The sequence below is a fragment of the Protopterus annectens genome, chromosome 7.part1 (genome assembly GCF_019279795.1).
Source record: "Protopterus annectens isolate FY-2018-M chromosome 7.part1, PAN1.0, whole genome shotgun sequence".
Lineage (NCBI taxonomy): Eukaryota > Metazoa > Chordata > Ceratodontiformes > Protopteridae > Protopterus > Protopterus annectens.
Window position 1 is genome coordinate 204097412 of NC_056740.1, and position 26538 is coordinate 204123949.

Sequence of the window (26538 nt, forward strand, 5' to 3'; positions counted from 1 at the left end):
CACACATTTTATGCGTATTGTTAAAACAATATACACATACTGCATATATTATTGAAATCCTATGCACATGTTGTACATATCATGAAAATTATCTGGTAAAAACGTAAACATAAAATAACCGTATTTCCTTTTAATAGAATTCTAAATAAAATCTTGTTGTGCCATAATAATACCAATTTGTTGATCTAATAGATCCACTGAACACACAATTCCTTTTCAGAAACAACATGAGAGTAATGTCTGGTTAAGTGATTTTCTCAAGGTTATACAGTAGGCTAAGGAGAACTGAAGGAATCAAACCTTAGACCAGAAGAACCGCAGTTCATACCCTTAACCCTCTGTGCCACCTTCCAGACTTATTGCTGACACCCTTTTCTTCAAGATAAGAAAGTAATAAAATTAGTATTACTACAAAACAAAATAACCACTAAAAGTGTCTCATACTTAAGTACCTATTCCCCCTGATGCACAGATACAAGAAGATCCTCTATGCTGTCCAGTGCATCAGATCTAACTCTGCAAGTAGTCCTGCTACTTTTTGTCTCATGATTTTCTAATGTAGTTCCATTATTCTCTTAACCTTTTGCAACTAGGTTACCCTTTCTCCCTTTGTCCCTAATTAATATAATGATCTGAGAATTACTAATGACACATCATTAAATTCATGCAGGAAAAGTCTGAATATGAAGCTCCAAGTAATTAGAGGAAAAAATACTTGTTTTGTGAAAATCCATATATGTGCATATGTGTAAAATTATCTGGACAGAGTTACAATGCATTATTTACCATTGGTTTGAAGCAATTATCAATGACTTGGCTACCACCTTCCACATGAATGAAGGTCTATCCATAAATTTACCAATGTTGATATCCTTTTGTGAAACTCATAACAATTTTCTTCACAAACCATGGACTAAGCATGAAAATATTGTTTGTGGTCTTCTGACACAAAATAAATACTTTTACTGGAACTTACCTCAAAATACTTAAGCTGTTATGTACCTCCTTAGCAGTCACTGGTTAGCCAGGAACTAAACTCAGAATCTTCTGATTTTACATAAATTGTACATGGCACATGTTTTTTCTGCCAACTGCGAATACAGAAAAAAAAACTTTTTACTGTAAACACAAAAAAACTTTGCAGCTTTAAATATTTCAGCCGTGTAAGAGCATATTATTTTTATGTGAACAGATCCTAACTCTAGCTAATATATAACAGAAAGAGATTTTTTTATTTTCCAATCCTTTTGTTTTTCTCAGTTATTACTGATTTATTTTATATGTGGCTTGAATTTAGAACAGCGATGGCTCTCCTAGCCTCTGGTCTGCATCATCTGTTAATCCGTGATTGCTTCTCACTCTACACAGAAATCAGTAAAGTATTTCATCTGCTTTAGTAAGTAAATACCTTTACACATGTATGATCAAATCTATCCCACTTGTAAAGCTGATTCATTAAATTTACTGCTGATTTCAGTTTATCTGGGATGTTTACCTGTGACAATAAGAAAAAGTATGAATTCAGTCAAAACAGCTTTTGCCAAATAATTAACACTTGCATATTTGCTTCCTCTTTGGCAATAATGTTATTTTAAACAATCTGATCTGTTACCACACTAAGTTGTATAACTTAACGTTCTGGTGTTTCAAAGCTCACAAATCACCCTCTACTTAATTCCAGTGTTATGCTAGCATATTAGTATAAAACACATAACCTACTTATTGACTATTTTCCTATCAACAAATGCAGCCTGTAAAAATCACACTTTACCAAGAAACCTGAATAGTCTCAGTTTTGTCCTTATTGGAAATGCAACAAACCAAAATCGTGTACTTTTACATATCTAGGGATCCATTTAGACATACAAAACATGTTTTTTCCTATTACGTCTTCCAGAACAGACAAAACATTATTATTTACTATTTAATACTTATAAACTCTACATGCTCACATACTACAGATGTTTATCAGCAAATCATATTTTAAATATGCCTACATTTCTGTTACCAGTAACTTAACCATCTTATGTGCACACATTTTTGCAACTGAATTTTGTGGTTTAAATCTCATTAACAACATTAACCCGTAGAAGTAACTCACATTTTTTTAATGAACTCTTTAGCATTAAAAACATGATACACAAAATAAAACCCAACGATATCTGCATAAACCTTAGTTTGTCTCCCTCAGTATGTGGAGTACACTCATGCACACAAATGCACAGGCATACAGAGACTTCACACACATGCACAGGCATCTTGCTAAAGTCTCCGTATGCCTGTGCATGAGTGTGCATGAGTATACATGCCTGAGTGCATTTATGATTACTCATGCACAAATCTATACATACCCTTTTCTGTTAAAAATATCAGAAGACATTAACTTTCACAATAAAATACTTTTTCCACTTTGTAATGGAAATCCTTTCATTAAGACAATTGGATAACATCAGCACTAAAAAAAGTCCACACTGAATTCAGGCAATTGTAAAAGAAAATAAATCTGTAATATAACTGTTGTGTATTACATTAGCTTACATCCACCTTCTGGCACTCATTATAGTAAAACAAAGCTGTCACTGATGTATTCAGTTTGCATACCAATACTTTTGGAATTAAAACCTGGTTAAATATGATCGTTTTAAAATCTCACTACAGATAGAACTTTATTAAAAGTATTAAAATCAAAGTCCCTTTCTGTGAAAAACTTTCTTTTTATTCCCTTCTCCCTTGCTGAAAACATATAGCATGTCTCTGAGTACTATGAATGTTTCAGTGTCTGCATTTTCAAAGAATTTCCAGAGCTTTAGGATTTATGGCTGAAAAATAGTACAAAGTTCTCTTTTTCTTTTTTTTTTTTTTTTGCTGTCTACATCAAACAAAATGCAGTCTATCACTTGCAAAAATATATGTAGAATGGATTATTTTCTTTTTAAATGGCCTAGACACAGTTTATCAATGGAACATTGCAGTTTAGTCTTAATTTATGTGGAAGTAGAAGCACTGAAAAACATTGCCAGGCAGAATGATATTTTAAATTACAATATATTTTCATTTGTCTTCCTTGGGCAATACAGAACAGCAAAGATCGTGTGACAAACACACACACTCTACTTCTTAGAGACTTTTAAAAATTTCTATATTGCAAAACAGTCATCAAACTTTCAACATTCTTTTGCCTCTTGTCTTTAACATGACATCTTCTGAGAATGCTGAGAACATACATTCATTGGTGTACTTTGTGACTTTTTAGTTCCTATCTGCATAACAGTTAAATATTACCTCATGTATTTTTCTCTCATTGTCGTGCCATACAGCAGAGATTATTTGACAGTTTACTGTACTAGACCATACAGCATGTCATTAATGCCCTCTAGGACTGAAAATAGTTTAGTTATTAGCTTATCTTACATTGCTGACTTGCAGTTAAAAAGAAACTTTGTCCATTGTGCATATATCTTACAGAATGAAAAACAATGGAATAGTATCTGTTTTCAGTTCTATTTTCTTCTGACTGACAAAAATACTCTGTCATGGACTGATACCCTGCTACTGTATCTATCTTCATCGTCAAATATATCTCTTTGAGTACTCTCCAGGCCCATTCTATGGCTACTTGAAGAAATAGGGTCCCCTTTTTTCTTTCTTTCTGTTTTGCCACTGCTTTCTTTACCCTCTGCTGCCTTTTTGAGACAAGCAGAACAGATAACATACTAGGTTCTTTAAATAAATTGTCTAAGCACACCGACATTAAGAGGTTTCTCATTACCTTCCATCATTAGTAAACCCAGTAAGACATGAACGCAGTTCAAGGCAAAACATTTATTATCAGAATAGATTACTAGCATATTTAAACTAGAGTTGACAAACCTACAAAAACAAGTATGGTAGTACAGCTACATATTTTAATTTTCATGAGACAGAAAAGTAGGTTCTAGAATATTCCTTCCAATCATATTTCACATCCTTGATTGACAGTTGGAATATGAAGTTGTTATTCAGAACCTGTACAATACTGCTACATCTTTGCATATTCTCACATCCTCTGCACTTTTTCATGACTTCATCCATGCTGTCACACAGACAAGGCTGTATCCATTATGGAACATGTAACAGACAAGGTCAAACTATAATATTCATTTGTTTCATAAAAAAGTAGTGCTATAAGATTTATCTACTGTTGTAGCATACAGTTACTATGCACATGTCTTTAAGAATACAAACATATTTCTGATCTGAAATAATTCTACTAGACAAAAATCCATGTTGACACATATTTTTTATATATTTCAATATTAGCTCTAACATTTACTATTCTTGTTGGTCTTGGATGTGGTCATTCAGGCCCCACTACTGTGCTTGTCTTTCTTAATGCTAATTAGTTTAATACCTTCTGAGGTGACTGAGTTGCCACATATCTATCTTTATAGAATCCAGTGCAATTACATGTGGTCTGCTCCATCACTTTTTGAATCACAACGAATGAATACAATTATTTGTATAGAATTTCATTTTTTACTCTGGTCCTTTTTGATGTTCTTCATCTTAGCCATACAGAATGCTAGATGCCAAAATAGTTTTCTTTCATAATGTATCCCAAAACAGTCTTGCCTCTTGTAAGTCAACTAGACTATTCATTATTTTGTCTGTTTCTTCATCCTTCTACTGTTTTGCCCATCTGACTTACCCATTTCCTATACTATACATAATACTATACTTAGTTTTTCTTGTGTCTGCATTCTTGACAGTTTCCTTTACTACTATTCTGGTACAGCCTATAAAAATATGAGTGACAATTTATTCCATTTTGTTTTACTCATATGTCGAGCTCAATTCTTTGTGGTTTTCATTGTGGCTCTTTTAAGTTATGTCTACCATTCCTGCATATCATTTTCACTATAGTGCTTGACTTTTCTTTTTCCAGCACTTTTGTTGAACTTTTCAAAAAACAGAAGCAACATCATGGAAGAAAGAGAGGGGATATAACAGAAAATTGAGAAATGATTGATCCCAATCATGCACGGCACATAAAAAGTGACATTTACTAACAAAATGCTGAACACTCAAGAATTAAATGAATTAGTATTACATACTCAATAAGTAAAAATAACATTCAGACTTCCAAAATAGTTTCACACTGATCAACAGCTTAATTTCAGCTCTCTCAGTATGAAAAAGAAACTAAGAGATAGGGGCTAGTAATTCTGCCAAATTTAGTAAAATTCAGTTACTGGCTACTAAGTACACTGTCTGGATGCCAGCAAAGAAGAAACTTAGATATCCTGAAAGAAAATCAGCTAGAAAAGTTGAAGATAAAACACTGACTGGGAAGAATCCTGTAGCAAGAAAACAAAAGTAACAGTAAGTAAAACATTTTTTGTTCTTGGCAGTAATTGTATAAAGCATTTAATTTTCAGTTATTGCTGTATGTGAAAATACACTAAAGTAAACAAATACTTTTTTTTTTGGTTTAGGAAATGTAGGCATTATAATGTAAAAAAGACCATAAAGGCTGGACAAAAGCATGTTAAAGTTAATATGCTGTACTCTTGGGCTGTTGGGGTGGGGAATGGAATGTAAAACTGCACTGATTGTGACATATGTAGAGTTGAGATGTTTTCTGTTATTTTTGCATAGGTAAATGTCTGGATTAATGTTCTTAGCTTAGTCAAAAGACATTTTTTGTGTGTAAGCATGTGGGTTGGAAAAATAAGAAAACATGGTAAATGCATTCTCTTTCCTGTAGCAAATAAATATTTAGTGTGAGTTGAGAAGTCTAAAGCTGAGGGCAGTTGTACATTTTGTTCTGATGTTTCCATGGAGACAAGCTGATTACAGGTGCAGACAATAAATCTTGAAACTCCTGAACATTGCTTGTTCAGATAAATCTAACATTATGGGTAGGACATAAAAAATTTACCCCAGGACTACCCCCTGTACTTCCAATAGACAGATGCAGCTTCTAAATTTTTTATCCCATGCATGGGTCCCCTCAAATTATCTATGGTGTGATCCCAGTTATTTTTATTAGGGGGTAATATATACTTATTAAACCTGGTATGGATATGACCAATCTATAACCAGATGGGATACATTATTCTGAGCACAAAAAGGGAAATTGGATAAGCTTAAAATGGCCTACAATGGCAGCTAGCCTAGTACTTACCTATAAACCAATGAACTGATGATTAAGTGGTACAATTGCAAGCAGCACAGTAAGAAATACAGTTTGGAATTATTGGAAGTGAATAAGAGATAGCAGTTTACCAGGCAGTCTAAATACTTCGTTGCATTTACTAGAAGGGTGCATGCTTTAGTTTTAGTTAAAGATAGCCCGTGCAATTTTTTGTAAAGCTAAACGTTAATGTTTTTGGAAAGCATACAAGGTATTTTTCACATCTATGAGAGGAAGAGAGATAAGAAAAGAATAGACAGCAATTACAGTGAGTGGTATCATCTACTTTAGAATGGCTAACCTTAATTTTAGGTTAGGTAATACCTGTGGGTGCAGTTGTTGACTTGGGGAAATTGTTCCTATCAGGAAGGTTAAACTTCATTTTTTGAAGATGTTTGTTTTAAATTAATAGGTTATAGGGGTTTTCTGGGAGTATGTAAGTTTTTCTTTGTTTGACAGTTTTCATTAAAACAAAAAGTATTGAAAAATATGGAGCTCCAACAGTGATTGATAGAAGAGGAAAAATATAATAATGGTAGGTAGTAGAATTCTTTCAAGAGGGCTGCACATTGAGTAACACCTTAACACTAGCTCTCCCAGTGTGAAAACAGAAACTCAATAGAGAAGGCCAGTAGACATTTGTGTTTATGGGTAAATTTCAGTAAACTGGCTAGTAAGTGTACTGCCTGGATACCAGGAAAAAAGAAATACATAGCACCTGTAAAAGTAAGTATGAAACACTGACTGGGGAAAGTTCTACAGCTGTTCGGCAAAAAGCAATACAACCTCAATGCATGACTTCCAGTAACCCACAGGAAGATATAAGACAACTGCACACTGACCTGGTTAAAATAAATGAAACACTGATGGAGTATATCAACACAAATAACAAAAGACTGGAAAATGGAAGAAGCTTTAAACAGATATTCAGATGAGGTGAAAGCTACAAAAATCAGAGGCTGAAATGGAGAAAAGGCTGGCTGAATATGAGACTGCTCAGGAAGAGTTTACAAAATAAGAGAATTAGAGGACAGAGCACATACAGTACATATGGAGAACTTAGATTTTCAGCTATACCAGAGAAGCTGGAAGGAACAAACTGTAATAATTTTATGAAAGCACAAATAAGCAACTTGACTGGTATTCCACAGCAGGAGTTGTTAGTTGAAAAGGTACATTGAGTGTATGCTACAAACCTGACTATGAGAAAGCAACCTAGACCTTTAATAGTAAAGATGCAATCCTACCAACAGAAAGAGCTGATTCTGACAAAACTGTGGCAGAAGGGCCAAATACTAAAGTGGGAGACAGTAGAGTCTTTGTGGAGAATGATTACTCATTGTACACCTGGCAGAAGAGGAGTAAATTCATTCCACTATTCAGGGAATATTGAGATACAGATGTGAGATCCAAACTGCTGTACCCAGCTGTCTTCAAGATATTATTTCCTGGAGGGACAGAATCATTTTTTGATGAAGTACATACTAAGGAGAAAATACAAAAATATGTCCAACAAAAAGTGAGCTGTGAATCAGAAAGAATCATATTCTTGCTCTTCTGGTAATAAAAACCACAGAGAGACTGTACACATGAAACTTTTTCCACTGTTTCATTGGAAAATGGAGAAAAGGAAGGGAGCATGAGAGTTGACTAGAAGAATCAAGAGTACATTGTAAATGAAGCAGAGACAGGACTTGGGAGAGGGAGATGAACAGTAATAAAGCCAGTCACTTAATGTGGGATTACAATGCAATACTTATATTTGTGAAATGTGACAGAGCAAGAAAATTGGAAACATTGGACTTTTTCAGAATGTGTTGGACTTGTGGGGGACTCTAAAGTATATGCCCTATTTCATGCCATTAACTTTTGGAAAAATGCTTTTGAGGAGGGGAAGAGAGGGGAGAAAATTAACTGTAAGTAAAGAAAACATTTTTTTCTTAATAGCACTATTTTTGTGTTGTATGATTTTATTTGCGTGCTGTAAAGTAAAGTTTTATCAGTTATTTTTAAGTGTAATAGGGATTGTAACTAGATGATGATGTTCTTTTTCTCTTTCTTTCTTTCTTTCTTTCTTCCTTTCTTCCTTTCTTCTTGTGCAGTTACAAAAAATGTAGGCACTGGAATGTGAAAAAAATTGGTTAAAGGAGTACAGCAAAAGAAAAATGAATGTGCTTTTTTGGTTAAAGGAGTACAGCAAAAGAAAAATGAATGTGCTTTTTCTCATTCTTGCATGGGTAATGACTGGATTAAGGTTCTCAGATTGATTCAGTACAAGTTTTAAGAGAAAGCAAATAAATTAAAAAGAATACTGAATATTATGAGGCTTTTTTCTAGCAAATGAATGTATGCTTAGTAGCAATTCTGTATCTGGCCCTCATGTCTCAATGGAAACAATCTAATAAAGAGAAAATGACTGTGTGGTTTTCATGTCTCCATGGAGACAATCTGATAATGCGAAATTGGTTACAGTCTGGTGGAGAGTGATTGGTTCAGGGGGGGAAGTAAAGAGAAACCAACTAGGAGATAATGTTCTCTGAAAACATTCAGGGGTTTTCTCAGCTGGGAGAGCTATAAAGATAAGACAAAAGCAATTAGCACTTAGTAGAAGCACAGGCTACACCATATGTCTTAGCATAGATAACCTTTCTTTTAGGTTAACTTGAGTTTGTGAGCTGTTAGCTTGGGACATTTGTGAGCTTTAAAAGACATGAGGGTATCTTTTCACCTATATTGAAGAGAATAATAACAGCAGTAGTAGGTAATACCCCACAAAGAATGAAACTAATGAACATTTTTCTATGTGCTGCTTTATTACAACCTTTAATTTAGGTGCCAATAATATTTTACATATAATATGGAAAAATTGGGATTTATTGATGAGTTATCCGATAGTACATTAAAAATTGGGCACTAATCCTAAAGGTGTATTTCGAAGAGGACAGAACTTAAAAAGTTTACTAGAACGTCCACTCCATTGAGAACGTAGAGCACATGGTATGCACAAATGTGGAATGTGTCCACAATGTAAAATAGTGGAAGTAGGAAACACATTCCACATTAGAGGGGTAAAATAAAAGATTAACAAGAAGTTTGATTGTAATTCTAAATATGTTGTTCACTTGGCTAAATGCAAACTGTGTACATCATTTTACATAGGAACAATTGAGTGTAGATTCCGGGAACGGATGTATGAACACCAGTACGCCATCTCAAGAGTCAAATTACAGAATGCATTGGCCAAACACGTCAAACAACAAAATACACACCACTTTAGGTTTCAAATAATAGATCAAATTCCATATGATATTGGGGGGGGACCTGATTCTTTAAGACTGGATGAACTTGAGTTGTACTGGCAAATTCTATTAAATGCTTACACTTATCCAGGTCTAAATGAATCATGCTCCAATTCATGCATTTTGAAGTTAAAAAGTTTGGTAAGATAATGAGATTTTATTAAGATGAATAGTGCAAAATCCACAAATATGGTATAGAAAAGTTAAACATAGTGATTTATATATACATCAGTGTTGTTATACACACAAAGGCATATATGTTTTTAATATCTATATATGTTTCTACATATATACATGCGGTTAACATATCTGACAGGGATTTTTAATAAAGGTTTAGTGTGCACCTAGAAGTGCAATAAATACACATTATACATACATGTATATAATATATTGCATTTACTTGATTTTTTATGTAGGAGGTTTTTACACGACGTAAGGAAAGAATGAATGAATCACTACTACGTATAGTGACGAGGGGTGGGTATTTGCTGTATGTTTTTGTTATTGGTGGAAACTGAACACATGATGCAAGTGTAGAACTTTAAAAGAAAGTGTTTTTTCTCTACTTGTTATCTGAAGAAGTCTGATAAACTATCAGACGAAAAGTGCTTAATAAAATTGTAGAGTTGTTGGAAGAGCATTTCTTATTTGCGTGTACTGCCACTCGTCATTTTTTGTTTTTTTGTGTATGTATGTAACACAAAAGCTAGAACTAGGCATTTAACAAAAACAGTGTTATACAGAAAAGGTGGGAATAAAAACTTTTTAATACAATGATACTTTCTATAATGTCTTTAAATGCCAGTGGTCTCACACACACACACACACACACACACACACACACATATATATATATATATATATATATATATATATATATATATATATATATATATATATATATACAAAAAGAAAGAATAGTAAAATATATTAAAAATGTAGAGTACAAATAGTTATGTTACAGGATGCACACTTGGAAAGGACTGAACATGTGAACTTGATAAAGAAAGGTTTTCAGGGTGGTTATTCAGCAGAATATCTGGGACAAAGGAAAAGAAGAGTACTTATATTAATTGCAAGAGGAGTCCAATAATAACAGAAGAGGATAATAAAGACAATAATGGCAGATTTGTAATGATAAGGGACTACTGACAAGGGAAGAGGATTACACTGGCATATATTTATATTCCAACTAAAACTGCTGTAATGGAGATTAAGACATTTCTTGGAGAAATAATCAGTTTTTGGCAAGGAATATTACTTATTAGTGTGGACTGAAATTTCCCTGAAGCAGTGAAGATGTGTCTGGGGGGCCCAGAAGCGAAAGTATAACAAAGGAGGTTACATTTTTGAAGACATTTATGAAAATATTTGGCATGGAAGATGTGAATTCAATAATAGGAGTTCAGAGTAAACTAACATATTACTCCCCAAGATATAAAAACTGGGCTAGGCTAGGCAGAATTTATATTTTACAGGAACAGGTGCATTTAACTGAAAGTCTTGATATGCACCCAGTAACTATTTCAGATCATGGGCCAATAATAACTAAAATAAAAACACAGTGTAATGAAATAAAAATGAGACACTGATGCTTTCTCACCTATCTGTTGAAAATAGAGGAATTTAAGGAATGGGTAGTGAAGATTATTCAGGAACTAGTTAAGAAGATAGAAATTATTTCTGAAAATATAGCTTGAGAGTTGGATAAAATTAAGGCGGAGTTTAAAAATAGGATGGAAATGAAAGAGAGTTATGGTTAAGAAGAAGCAAGAATTATTTAGAGGGATTGACAAATGTTAAAGTATTGCAGAATGGGGGAAATCTCACAGAACAAGAAGAGGATCAACTTCAGAATGCTAAGCAGAAATAACAGATTGCCTCAATAATATACATGAGTTTAGAAAGATAGTAATTAAGCAACACTAGAGCGCAAAAACATTTAGACAATGACTCAAGCAACAGAAAGTAGAAAGGGCTGTCGCCAAGCTTAGAGAGCCTATAACAAGGTAGGCAACAAGAGATCCTGTAGGGGTATTAAAATATTTTGGAAATTCTATGAAAGGCTATATAAAGCAGAGAAATATGGAAATCAAAAAAAGATACAAATGGAAATGTTTCTGGAAGAATTAAATAAGCCAATGTTAGAGGTAGATAAGGCTCAATTACTAATGGTTAGGATAGGAGGAGATGAGATAAAAATTATGTATAACCAATCTACAGGAAAGTCCCCATGAATAGATGGTATTCCTGTGGAAGTTTGGAAGCTAGGAGGGAAACAACCGATAAAGATCTGGAAGATTTTTTTAACAGTATTTTAAGAAGAGGAGAAGTACCAGCATTCTAGAAGAAAGCAGTGGTAGCTATAATACCAAAAGATGGTAAAGACCCATAAGATCCAGCTTCACACAGGCTTGTTTCAGTACTAAACCATGATTATAAAGTTCCATGTCTATAATGGCTAAAAGAATGGCAAAAGTAATGCCACAGTTAATAGATATGGAGCAATACAGTTTTGTGGAGGGGAACCAAACAGTTGACAACATTAACAGAACATTAATGATCCAAAGGGAAGCAGAATGTAAGGAAATACCATTTTTGCTGGTTGGTCTTGATGTAGAGAAAGCATTTCACAGAGTGAGCTTGGACTTTATGAGCAGAGCAATGGAATCATTTTCATTTCCTGAAATAAATATAGGGTTGATGAGGAGGATATATGAGGGATCAGAGGTGAAAATTAAAATGAGTGGGATCATCTCTGATCATTTCTGCTTGAGCAGAGGAACCAGGCAGGGGTGTCCTCTTTCCCCTTTGTTATTTGGATTATATTTAGCACCACTGGCAAAAAAAAATAAAAAATAAGGGACTCAGAAATCCAGGGATATAATTGATATGGTAGTCAAGAAAAGCTGGCTCTATTTGCAGATGACATAATTTTATACCTGACAAAACCAAAAAGAAACAATACAGTGTTGTGGAACATTTTGAGATGGTTTAAAATCTTTTTGGGATACAAAATTAATGAAGGTAAAACAAAGGCAATAGCTGTAAATTATGTACCAACATATGAATTGGTTCAGCAATATCCATATTTATGGGGACATGACTGAATGAAGGACTTAGGAGTATGGATTAAAAATAATTCTGGTCTGACAGCTAAGGATATGTGGGAGGAGATTAAACAAAAGATAATACAAAAACTGAGAAAATGGAAGTTTTGTTATGTGGATATCAATAGTAAGATACAAGCAGTTAAAATGTTTTAGTCCCAATAGTCTTATACACAGGTCAGGCATATTTCATCAACCAGAGAAGAAGTTGTGGTTAGCAATTAATAAAGAGCTGAAGGACTTTATCTGGGAGGGGAACATGGCAAGAGTCACGTGGGGTAAGCTGATTCTTCGAGTAGAACAGGGCAGATTGCGATTACCCAATTTGAAGGAGTATTTCAGCGCTACACAGTTAAGGCTCCTATACATAGCAGAAGCAGAAAACCATAAGCAAATAACAAGAGAAGGAAAAATGATAGATTGGGAAGACTCCAAGAATTTATTTGGCTTGCAGGTTAGGGATTGCCTTCCCTATCAAGGACTGATATCAGAGTAGAGGCAAAGAGAAAGAAATAGGGGGAATCCTAAATGAAAGACCAGCACTGGTAGAGTTTTTAGTAGAATCTAGAATATAAGCTGTCATTAAAAAAGAATAATTAGTAGAGCATATAAAATATTGCATGATAGCTATAAAAACTCAATCAGAGGAAGTTAGAAAGGATTGTGAAGAGAGACTGGATAAGCAATTCACAAAGAAACAATGGCAAGATATATGCATGTCTCCTAAATATGCAACAAAACCTACAAGATTTAGGATTTAGCTTGGAAATGTTTACATAGATATTTTTATACCTCAAGTAGACTCCAGAGGATGTTTATTCAGGTAGACAGCACATGTTGGAGGTGTGACAGGGAAGAAAGAGGTAATTGGGAACACATTTTCTGGGAATGCATTCAGTTGGTGGACTTAAAGGATTCCCTGCAGGATGCACTGTTGGAGATGCTGGGTGGGCAGATTGATGTGATGAGGGAGATGATTTTTCTGATGCATGATACAGAATCGAAATTGCCTAATCATGGTAAGGATTTGCTGTGTCTAATTATGGTGTCTGCCAGAAAAGCAATTAATAGAAAATGGAAGGAGTGAATATAACAGAGATAAAACAACTGGAATTGAGATCTTTCAAAAAGGGTAGGAGCAAACTACATAGGAAAAAAAATGGGAGAACAATACATACAGGGAAGGAATGAGGTTTAAAAAGGCAGGACGTAAATGAGCTATGTAATGTTTGACTGAAAATGATTGGGTAGATTATAAGTGATGTATGTTTGCAAGTGGGAGTGTGGTTTGTGATGTAAATTGCTTGCATCTAAGACTGTGTTGGTGTGGTCTGTTTTCATTTATATAAATATATGATTGCCTATGTCATAAGTGATGGTTTAATAAAAATGTTTCTTGTTTAAAAAAGGTCAAGAACTGAATAATTTATGCAATGTTGCTTAAGTTATATGATATATAGCAATATATGTGAAGTATAATATTTGTAAATGTGAACTTGTGAGCACAGTTTGATTACATTTATATAAATGTAAATTTGCCTGTGTCACAAGTGATAATTCAATAAAGGTGTTTAAAAAAACAATGGTAGATAGTAAAGGGCTACCTGCAAGGGAGGAGGATTACGCTGCCATATATTTGTAATCCACCTAAAACAGCTATTAAAAAGCCTAAGAAAATTTGGGGAGAAATATCAGCTTTCAACAGGGAATATTTTATATAGGTGGGGAATGGAACTTGATTTACAACAGTGAGGATGTATCTGGGGGACCGGGAAGAAAATATAAAACAAAAGAGGGCAGATTTCTGAAGAAAGTTATGAAAATAATTGCTATGGAATGGGTGAATTCAGTAGTAGAAACTCAAAGATAATTTACATATTATTTCCCAAGGTACAATAAATGGGATAGACTAGATAGAAATTACATTTCACATGAACATGTGCAATTAATTGAAAGCTTCAAAACACATCCAATAGCTATTTCAGATCATGTACCAATAAAAACTAAGAAAAGAAAAAGCAGGGTAATGAAGTAAAAATGAAACACTAGTGCTTCCCCACCTACCTGTTAAAAAGAGGAATTTAAGGAATGAATAGTGGAAATTATTCAAGAGTTATTAGGGAAGATAGACATTTCTTCAGAAGTTCTACCTAGTGAGTGGGATAAAATGAAAGTGAAGTTTAAAAATACAGTTGAAAAGAAAAAGGAAATACAGTTAAGCAGTGACATTCATTTTTTAGAGGGGCTGACAAAGGTTAAAGTATTGCAGAATAAGGGGTATATCACACAACAAGAAAAGGCAAAACTGCAGACTGATAAAGAGAAAATAAGGGAGTATATAGATAATATGCATGAGTTTCAAAAGACTGCTGTTAAGCAACTGTTTTTTGATAATAACACAAAAATTTTCAGGATAATGACTTAGGCAACAGAAAGTAGAAAGGGCTGTTTCCAAACGTAGCGAGCCTATAACTAGAAAAATACCCAGAGATCCTATGGAGGTATTAGAGAGATTTCAGAACTTTTATGAAAATCAGTAAAGAACAGAAATGGAAACATTTATGGAAGACTTAAGAATGCCAAGGTTAAAGGTAGATGCAGCTCAAAAGTTAACAATTAAGATCGGAGGAGATAAGATAAAAATGGTGAGGCATAATCAGTTTACAGGAAAGTCTCCAGCAACAGATAGTATTCCTGTGGAAGTTTGGAAGCTTCTAGGAAAGAAAGTGATAAAGATCTGTAAGGTTTTGTTCAGCAGTATTTTAAATAGAAGGGGAAGCACTAACATCCTGGAAGAAAGCTGTGGTGGCTGTAATAAGTAAAAATGGCAAAGGATCATCCGACCCAGCTTCATATAGACCCATTTCAATTTTAAACCATTATTATAAAGCGTTTATGTCTATAATAGCTACAGAATGGCAAAGATGTTGCCAAAATTGATAGATATGGATCAATGTGGTTTTGTATAGGGGAGGCATTTGACAACATTAATAAAACAATGATGATCCAGAGGGAAGCAGAACACAAGAGCATACTGCTGTTGTTGATGGGTCTTGATGCAGAGAAAGCATTCAACAGTATAAGCTTGGATTTTATAAGTAGGGAATGGAAACGTGTGTGTGTGTGTGTGTGTGTGTGTGTGTGTGTGTGTGTGTGTGTGTGTGTGTGTGTAAAATGCCTCAGTTAGGGATAACTGCCAGTCAGCATTACTCAGGCTCAAACCCTGTACCCCTACCACCAGTTATGACTCAAGGACTTGAGTACATAGCTCTCAACTGTACAGATTTTCACAGAATGTCTGGAATTTTTGGCTCATACTTTTGGTCTGTTCCTCTTAAAGTTGGTGGTTTTCGGGCAAAACAGTGAGGACTGAATTCATTAAATAATGACAGCCTATGTTTATTTTTCTTGTTTAATGTTCATCACATCGTTTACAAGTTTTTTTATCTGGTTCAATTATATGTTTGATTATTCAAACTACCCTAGGTCCCAATTAGTTTGGATAATTGACTCTCTACTGTACTTTTGTAAACGTAATGCATTACTTTAGTTAGTAACTAGTAATAGTAATATATTACTTTTTAGAAAAGTAATAAGTAATGTAGTAATATACTTCTTTCACTTAAAAGTAACTAGTAATAGTAACTTATTACTTTTATAAGTAATTAGCACACAGTGCTGAAAAGTTGTTCATTGTTTCCTGTTGTTGTTGTGTTGTTTATGTAGTGCAGTTGTTTCTTTTAAGTGTTGCGAAGAAGTGAAGAAATGGGGTCAAAAGGAGTGAAAAGAAGAGAGATACTGACAGGAAAATAAGTGGCTGAGCAATGAAAAGAAGAAAGAAATCAAGTAAAACTGAGGCAGGAGGTAAAACAGGACAAATAGTCGAAAAAGAAATCACAGGTAAACTGAGGCAGGAGGGAAAATAGGAGGAATAGTCGAACAGTATGGCCTGCCTAGGTCTACCATCTCAATGGTTTGGAAAAATAGAGACAGCATCATGGGTGCTAAGGTGTCAAAAGGAGCAACTAAGGTTTTGGACAAACACAAAAACTATTCATGAAGATATGGAGAAGATACTTCTTGTTTGGATCCAGGAGAGGCAGATGAAGGGAGAGCCAATAACTCAGACCATGATTTCTGAGAAAGCTAAGCTCATCTTTGAAGACCTAAAAAAACTGCAGGAAGTAGCTCACAGCAAACAGGAATTTTAACACAAGTAGGGGATGTCTCCACAGATTTAAAAACTGAGGTGACATCTACAGTGTTCTAAGACAAGGAGAGGCACCTAGTGCTGATAAAGAAGGTGCACAGAAATTTATCAGGGAATTTGAAGAATTGATAGACAGAAGGCTGTCTGTCAGAACAGATTTTAGTTGTGATGAAACATGGCTTTTCTGGAAGAGATTGCCAAGTAGGACTTACATAACCCAAGAAGAAGCTAGGATTCCAGGTGACAAGCCCATGAAAGAAAGGCTCACACTCCTCCTGGCAGCAAACGCCAGTGGAGACTTCAAGCTAAAGCTTCTGCTGGGGTATCACTCAGAAAACCCAAGATGCTTTGGGAAAAAAAGATTACAAAATCAAAACTACGTGTAATGAGGAAATCAAACACCAAAGTTTGGGTAAAACAGTCAGTTCTCAAGGATTGGATTTTCGAGGAGTTTGCTCCAAGTGTCGGGAAGTACCTGACAGAGAACAATTTGCCAATGAAAGTTCTGCTTCTGGACAATGCCTCTGCCCACCCACAGGAGTTAGAGGAAATTCTTCAGCTAGACTATGACTTTATCAAGGTTCAGTTCCTACCTCCCAGCATAACTTCTCTAATTCAGTCTATGGATCAACAAGTCATTGCCTGCTTGCACTCTTCTCAAGGCTCTTCGACATGACCCATTCTTTAAATAAAATGCTGAAGGAATTCTGGAAGACTGAATTCAACATTCTTCATGCCATATCATTTATCAAAACTGCCTGGAATGGAGTGCCGCACCAGATTTCCTGCTTTTACACCTATATCCCAGCAAACGTATCAAGGCTAAATTAAAACAATATTTTGGTATTCAGGTCAATAGGCTGTAAGCATTTGCTCATACAATTTCTTGAATAGATTTAGCCTTAAACTGATTTCCTTCCCTCAGTTGTATAATTTATTTCATACTTTTTCCAAGATAATTTTTCTGCAAAAAGGAAAAGATAATTTAAAAATATACAGTACTTTATAACTATTAAAAATAAAAGCTGTACAATGATAACGCATTTGTACTAATGCAGTGTGCAGCTCATTGGGCAAACAGCTTACCTGTTGTAAATCAGACATTACCCATCATTGCCTGTTGTAAATCAGACATTACCCATCATTACCTGTTGTAAATCAGACATTACCCATCATTGCCTGTTGTAAATCAGACATTACCCATCATTGCCTGTGTGACTCTGAACAAGTCACTTAATCAGATAGAGCTCTCAGCCTGTTTGAAAAAGGTCCATGGACACTGATGCTCTACCCTGATTAACAAATATACAATTAAAATAAATAATGATAAAACAGAGTAATCCAGCTACCAGTATGGTATAAAAAAGTAATGAAAACTTAAGCAAGGATAACAGAAAACTTAACTAAAAGCTTCCCTGACAGATGGAAAAACACACTAATGTAAAAAATGCAAGAAAAATGTTAAAAATAGATGTCAATAGCTGATTCCAATATCCTAATCTGCAGTCCATGCAGTCAGTGCATACAGATAAAAGGAGGTTGTCATCCACAGATTGCTTGGAAAACTCTAAGGTAAAAGTCAAAGTAGCACACATAGCACTACAATAAATAAACAATTACATACATAATAACCACCCAGGAATATTAGGACTTCGGGCATACTTACGTGAACAGCAGGGCTCATGCACTTCATAAGTAGTTACTAGGCTTTTAGTCCAGAGGACCACTGAGGAGCCTAGCACAAATTTCCAGTTGCCTCAAAGCAGTGACTGATTAAGTATCTTGCTCAAAGTCACACAGCAGGCAAATAAGAGTTGAGTGAAACAAACCCTTTAGTGCAAGGATTACAGCTCATAGATTTAACCATCTCCACCAACTTCCAAACTTGTGTCTGTTACTAATCCGTAAGGGAGGAATAAGTGACAGAGTACTTGTTGATGTAATGTGCATTGGCACATACATGCCCCACATATGTTCAGTATACTAGGAAGCCATTACCATCCATTGAAAAGGGTCCAGAAATACTACCCAAGTAGAAATTTGGCCTATTATTTAAAAAAGTAAGTAATTTTTTTTAAATGATGGGATTATATTTTAACAATAATCCATGTGTGTGGGGGTTTGGGGTTAGGGGGTAATGCAGGATTTAAAATGGTTAGCTTTGTTTGATGACTTGACCAGACCAAAGAATGGAAGGAGTCGGAGTTGGCAGCAGAACAACTAATGGGCATGGCTTTGGTACTTATGAATGCCGTAAGTGTTAAAAATGATAACACATGTATTAATTATGATATGGGACTTGTTCAAGAAACTAATGATTGTTTTAATAATCATGTTTCTGATGGCATGATCAGTATTGATCAAAGTGTTGAATTAGTTTGTGAAAAAATGTGGAATATAATGTAAACTTGAATGCGGGTAATGTTTTAGGCAATGTATGCCCGGTGGCAATTATGATGAACTGGCAAGTAGTTTTGAGCCTCGAATAATTTTTAATGAAGCCAAAGATTTTAAAGTGTATAACTACTCAGGTAGGGCAATAGGTGTGGAGCATGCCAACCTATTGGCTAAAGGATTTACCTTTGTTCCCAGTAGGAGGGGGAAGGTAGCTGACACCCTTATAGACCTTAAATGTTTTACTCACAAACTGAATCTAAAAGTATGGTTTAATGGTAAGTGACCATGCTTCAGGGATACAGGGGCATAGGCTTAAAAAACAGAGTGTGTTTAATCCCCCTTTGAATAATTTAATAAGAGTGTATGAAAAAATTTGTGAAAAGGACATAAGACAGGTATATAAACAAAGAGAGAAAAAAATATGTCAGCAACTTAACAAAAGCAGAGGAAGAACTATTAATGGATTTGGCCAGGGACATCAGTATTCGAACAATGAAGCCAGATAAGGGTAGCAGAGTGGTCATTATGGACAAGGGGGATTGCCAAAACGGAATGAATGTCCTATTAATGGATGAAAAATAGATTTGTTTTTGGATGATATGTTGTATCAGGGACAAATAAATGAAGATGAATTTAGGTATATGATGAATCGGGTCTATATTGAATTAGCGAACACTTAGAAAAGTGAACGCTAATTCATCGACCCCTTTTAAGTGAAAGCTTACAATCCCGAACACCTGGAACAGCGATTTTTGACACAGGGCAAAAAATCGTTGGGTTGGTTTCAGGAGTTTGCCATTTTCTCCACTGTGGTGCGATCTCGGTGTTGGTATATTTAAGTAGGGGAGGTGTGGGGGGGTGAAGCCCCCCACATCATATAATGTTTTAAGTTTTTTTTTTTTTTTTTTTTTTTGTGGACCAGCGATTTTTTTCCCTGGGAAAAAAATCGCTGTTCTGGGTGTTTGAGATTTTAAGCTTTCACTTAAAAATGGTCGATAGACTGCGGTGGTGGTGCTGCCGTAGCATTGTCGCCTCACAGTAAGACGTTGTCCTGTTCGATTCTCAGCTAGAGCGTCTTCTGTGTGTAGACATGCATGAATGGGCATACCTTCGTTGAAGGTTGTGCGTCAGGGCTGGCAACTCAGCACGTAAAAATCTACTACCAATCATTAGTGGACCGAAGTTCCGCTGTGGTGACCCCTAACCAAGAAAAGCCGAAAGACACAAACAAACAAACTTAAAAATGGTCAATGAATTAGCGTTCACTTTTCTAAGGATTCGTTAATTCAGTATAGACCCGATGAATCAACACCCCATAGTACCTAATATATTTGGGATATCCAAGCTCCATAAAGGACTAACTGACCCTAAGTTTAGACCAATAGTTGATGGCAAATGATCAAAAACTTGCTTTATAAGTAAATTATTGGACATTAATTTACAAAAAGGGTTGATGGCATTTCCTTACATAACTAGAGACTCGTGGCAATTTTTGGAAAGGTTTGACAGAATGGTAATAGATGAAAGTATTATAATGGGTACCATAGATGTCTGTAACCTTTTCTCTGTTATACCCCACAAGGAGGGTTTGGAATGGCTTGAAATCCAGTTAATAAATACTGGTTTATATGAGCAAGATAAAATAAATAAATATGTTGCTCTAATGGAAGTTGTGCAAAAAAATAACTATATTTATTTTGAAGGATAATATTACAAGCAACTAACAGGAGTTGCAATGGGGGTAGCTTGTGCCCCCATTTTTGCTAATTATGTCATGTCCCATTGGGAACAGCAGTTTATTATGGAAGGGGTTTATTCATCTAAGATCAAATATTATACCAGGTTTCTGGATGACCTTTTTGTCATGTGGAAGGGAACTGAGTTTGAACTCAAACAATTTTTTGAGTACATTAATCAGTCAGTGGATTTTTTAAAGTTTACGTACACCTATAGTGGGATACATATTTCTTATTTAGATGTAGATTTGACATTAAAAGTAGAAGAGAAAAAGTTGATGTCAGCAATCTACAGGAAGCCCACTTTTTCAAATTTGTATTTGGAATATGACAGCTGGCACCCGTCCCATCAGAAAAAAATCGATGGTAAAGGGGCAGATGGTCGAGGCTGTCAGGATGGTGACCTCCGATACTGAATTTGTAGATGAGGTACATTTTATTATGCAACTCTTCCGCATGAGAGGGTATCCACAGGAATTGCTGAGTCAAATTAGTGAAGACGTTAAACACAAGCGTATAGAGGGCATATATAAGCCCATTTGGGCAGGTGGGCATGGAACCAGTGTAATGTCCCACAGTACTGGAGAGGATGGATTAAATAATGACTATTGTTTGAGCTTTATCACTAAATTTAATTTGGATGCAAATGAAGTAGCAGAAATTATCAAGAATAATTGGCAAATTTTGAAATATGATTTAAATGTAGGGCAGAGGGTGGGTAACCTACCCAAGATAGTATATAGAAAAGATAGATCTTTCAAGAATATTTTAGAAATAAGTGCCAAGGATAGCAGTAGTCACAATAATAGAGTGAAAGGGAATTTTCAGTGTAGGATGTGCACATTCTGTCCCTACATTTTAGAAACAGTTGATTGTTACAACTTAAAAGAAACAAGTGATTGTTACAAGTTAAATGGGACACCTATATTTATTAATGGACATTATAATTGTTGAAGTTTAAATGTGGTGTATGTAGTGAAGTGTCATAATGTCCCATATTTTATGTAGGGAAAACCAGTAGGTATTTTTCAAGAATAGAATAGCTGAACATTTATTGGATATTAGACATGGTAGGATGACCAATGCATTAAGTAGTCATGTTAAAGAATACACTGACCATGCATTTATGTTTTTAGTAATTCAACAAATTATTAAAGATACCCAAGGGAAAAACATGGACATTCATTTGGATTTAAGTGAGTTAAAATGGCAGTTGCGTTTAAACACAACTGAGTACCCAGGTATTAATGAGGCTACTGCCATTTCATGTGTTTTAAAATTGAGAAATATTTTAGGATGAATTTGCAATGTTTTAATGGAATTATATGTATTTGTTGCAAACATTTTTTAATAATGTATTAAGTATGTTTTTTTATGATTTTTCAATCAATTTAATTCAATGCATTATTGTAGTGTAATTAATTGGTTGATTGGTTAATTGATGTATTATTTAAAGGCTGGGTGGGAGTGATAATGTTCTGAGGAAGTCCCTACAAAGTGGGAAGAACATACTTAACTTGGTCATTAAAGGTTGTATTCCTTCAGTGCTGTGCTGTGCTTTTTGGTTCTACGGTATACTAGGAAGCCATTACCATCCATTGAAAAGAGTCCAGAAATACTACCCAAGTAGAAATTTGGCCTATTATTTAAAAAGGTAAGTATTTTTTTTTAAATGATGGCATTATATTTTAACAATAATCCATGTGTGTGGGAGTTGGGGTTAGGGGGTAATGCAGGATTTATGGCTTTGTTTGATGACTTGAGCTTCGTCCTCATATTCAAACCATGTTAACTGTTGGTAAATTGTGCATCACCCACATCCATTTATGGATTATTGCTTAACTAAGAAATAATAAGAAAAAATACTACGTCACGTGTTTAGTGATGCAAGCAAACAGACCTTTTATAACATCATACCTAATGCTTTAAGATGAAAAACTCATGTTTGAGCAAAACATATAGGGCTGGATTCATTAATGCCTACACTAAGTGTACACCACTCTGAGTGAATGGACAACACACTTATAATTCCTGCCCTTTTCCTCCTAATTTTAGTTTTCCTACTGATTTTCTTGCAACCTTAAGTATCAAGGGGGATTCATAAAGGGTATCACAATATGTACACTACATTTAATCTTTCTGAGTGAATAGACAGCACAAAAAATATGGTCAGGATGTTCTTGAATACAGATCATGTACACAGTGTAAGTGCTCATGAATCTGGCCCTTAATTTATATTTTTTATTTCATCATCAGATTATTTCATTCTTGCCTTTCTTGAGCAGATCGAGCCAGTTTTCAACAAGGTGTAATATGTACTACATCACATTTGCATTTGTATTTGTTTGCCATCATGTTCCAGTTAATGAACTTATGCAGGCTTGCATGGAGAAACCAAAACTGGTGACACGTGTTTTAAGAACTGGGGAATGTCTAAAGAAATATGGAAATTGCACAACTACAGTTGTGGCATTTTCAGTGAAAAGCAATTAATGGCAATAAGGCATGTTACATGTTTTTATGAAAATGTATTCCCTAAAAAATGCAACAGTTATTACATTGCATTTTGCAGTATTTCAGATTATCTATCTCCACACCACTAATGTATTGCTCCAATATTCATTTCACTACTTAAAAGATTGAGTAATGTGCAGATGTTTGTCATTCTACAATACAAATGACAAAATATACTGTATTAAAAAACAACACAGTAAGAAAGATTTTTGGCAGCTACAAAAATGTAAATCTAACAACCAGCCAGCAAAAACATAATACATAGTGTACATTTTAAAGCTTGTGCTTATCGCTAAAGCAGCTCAGTAAAGTAGACCACACTAAATATATTTCAGACAGGTATCAAGAAGCAATTGTTGGACTATAGCTTTTTAAATGAGATATGCTTGTTGTTGAAACTTTGATAATCCAGTACTGGAGTTATCATCTGTCTGATTTCTGATCAAAATGCCCCTAAGGAAAATGTTACTTTATTGGTCAAGGGGATATCCCAGTACTCTATGAATAGTAGATAAAACTGAAATACAGTTACAGATTTTAAAAGAAAAAAATGGAACAGGGTTGATTTTGTTGATGAAGTCAAGGATATTCCTCTCCCTACAAGCCCTTCTCACACTGGAGGATGTTGACATGTATAGTAACTGAGACATGGTTTAGAACAGTGGAGAATGCTTCAGTTGTGCAGGGCTTTAATGCCTTCCACACGTTTAGACCAGCTACTGTGCAGGAGGGGAAAAAAGGTGGAGGTGTCTCAATCTACCTCCAGAATAGACTCACATCAAGGCTGGTAAAGCATTATGATGCACTAGAGCTTCTTCGTGTCCAAATAACCATCAGAAAGGTCCCTTACCATATATCAGCTAGCTATAGAACTCCCTCATTGACAGAAGAAAGCTACAATGCCTTCCTAGAGGAACTAGAATCACTCGGTATTAAACCCAATATCATTTCCTTTGTTATCTAAATTATCCAGTTATAGACTGGAAAACCTGCATCACCACTAGTGCACAAGCACAGAGATTCCTGGACTTTGTCAATACAAATACCCTGGACTAATTAGTCAGAGTTCCCACTAGGGGCTGTAACATCTTGAATCTTGTCCTTACTAATATGGGAGCATCTTGCACTGTCCCTTGCATATCTTCATCACTTGTTAGGTCTAACTATAAAGCAGTCCTTCTCAAAATAAAATTGAAACCAGAGATCTCTTCCACCCAAGCTACCTTTCGAAATTTGTTAAAGACAAGCTACCTACTCCTAAGGGATACATTGGCAAGCTTCAAATCCACACCAAACCCAGTTAAATCTATTGAATATATAGAAATGTACACTGCCACACTATACCAGCATGTAAACAGCTGCACAGATGCTGTGCTCCATAGGAACCAGTGCAGAGTAAACCTCGGAAACAAACCCACATGGTGAGAGCATAATATCAACAAGCTATATGATAAAAGGAAAAACATACTGACCAAAAGTAAGAAGTGTGATTCCCAGAATGTTAGAGCCCTTGTCACTGAAATAAACAAACAACTCAGGAGCTTAATAAAATCCACCAAAGCCAAGTCTGAGGCTAAAATAGCTACCCAAGGCAAAGACAATCACAAAACTTTTTTTAGTTAAGTTCATAAGCTCAAAAGCACAACAAAGCAATGTTCTGAGCTGATTGTGAATGATGCTACCTACACTGAGGATGAAGATATATATATATATTGAACCCACTGGCTGATAAATTTAGCTCTAACTTTACCCTTCTCTCTGTCTGTCCCTCAAGATATACCTGAAACTGTCTTGTCTCCAGTGATCACACAAGACCAAATCCTAAAAGTGCTATCAAAAGCTAAAAATACTGCATTGATGGCTCCTGACAATATCCCTGGATGCCTCATAAATAACATGAAGCATAGCCAGACCCAAAACAAACCTGTTTAATCTCCGCCTCCATCCAGGTTTTCTACCAAATGAAAGGAGAACATCTATAGTCACTCCCCTGCATAAAGGAGGATCTTCTACAGACCTTATAGGTTCATAGATTAGTACTAAGCTAACTGCCCTTGAGAGCCATTTTAAGCTTAGCCAATTATCCCTTGTGAGACTCAAACCCTGCACCTTGTGTTTGTAAGGCAAACACCTTAACCATTAGGCCACCCTCCCAACCCTAGGCAATTATACCCATAAGTCTGACCAGCCTCAAATACAAAGCCATGGAAATACTTATCATGGATCTAATCAGTCAGGACATAGCGAACCTCCAAAACTGGACCCATCTCAGTTTGGATTCATCAATGCCAGGTCATACTTACTCAAACGGGTGAATTTTTTGAAAGGGTCACCAAAGCAATGGATGAAGGTAAAATGGTACACACCACATACTTCAACCTGGCCACAGCTTTTGACACAATTTGCACTCAGACGTAGTAGAAAAGCTAAATAAATTGGGAATAACCCCCTATGTCACCTGCTGGATTGCCAACTGGCTCACAGATAGGATGCAAAAAATCAAGATAGAGGATGTTACCACCACAAAAGACCAGTCACCAGTGGAAGTATCTCAGGGTTCTGTGCTGGGAGCTCTCTTGTTTGGCATCTGCTTTTCTTAAATAAAAGCAAATACCAAAGAGTTCTGGCTGACTAAGTTTGCAGACAACTGCAAGCTAGGAGTAAGTAAAAACAATCAGTGTGCCAATGAGGTAAACCACAACTTGTAAAACACAAATACCTCTTAGGAAATAGCCCAAAACTGCCTATAGTAGGACAATTTTAATGGTACTTCACAGAATAGAATTCAATACAAAAAGAATACAAATCTCCAGTCAAGCGCTTTCATCCATGGAAATTCAGGACTTCATCAGAACAACATACAAAAAGCTACAAATGATTTAAATAGTAAAACCAGCACTTCCCATAAATTAAAATTAGTGACATCATCACAACTTAAAGGTCCAGTATGGTTTAAAATCAGGAACTAAAAGAGTCGTGTTAAAATAGTAGATTTACATTTCAAATTGTGGTTTTGGGCTATTTCCTAAAAGGTATTTGTGTTTTGCAAGCTAGAAGTAGCCATTGAATCCCCAAATGACTTTGCCATCCCACAGGA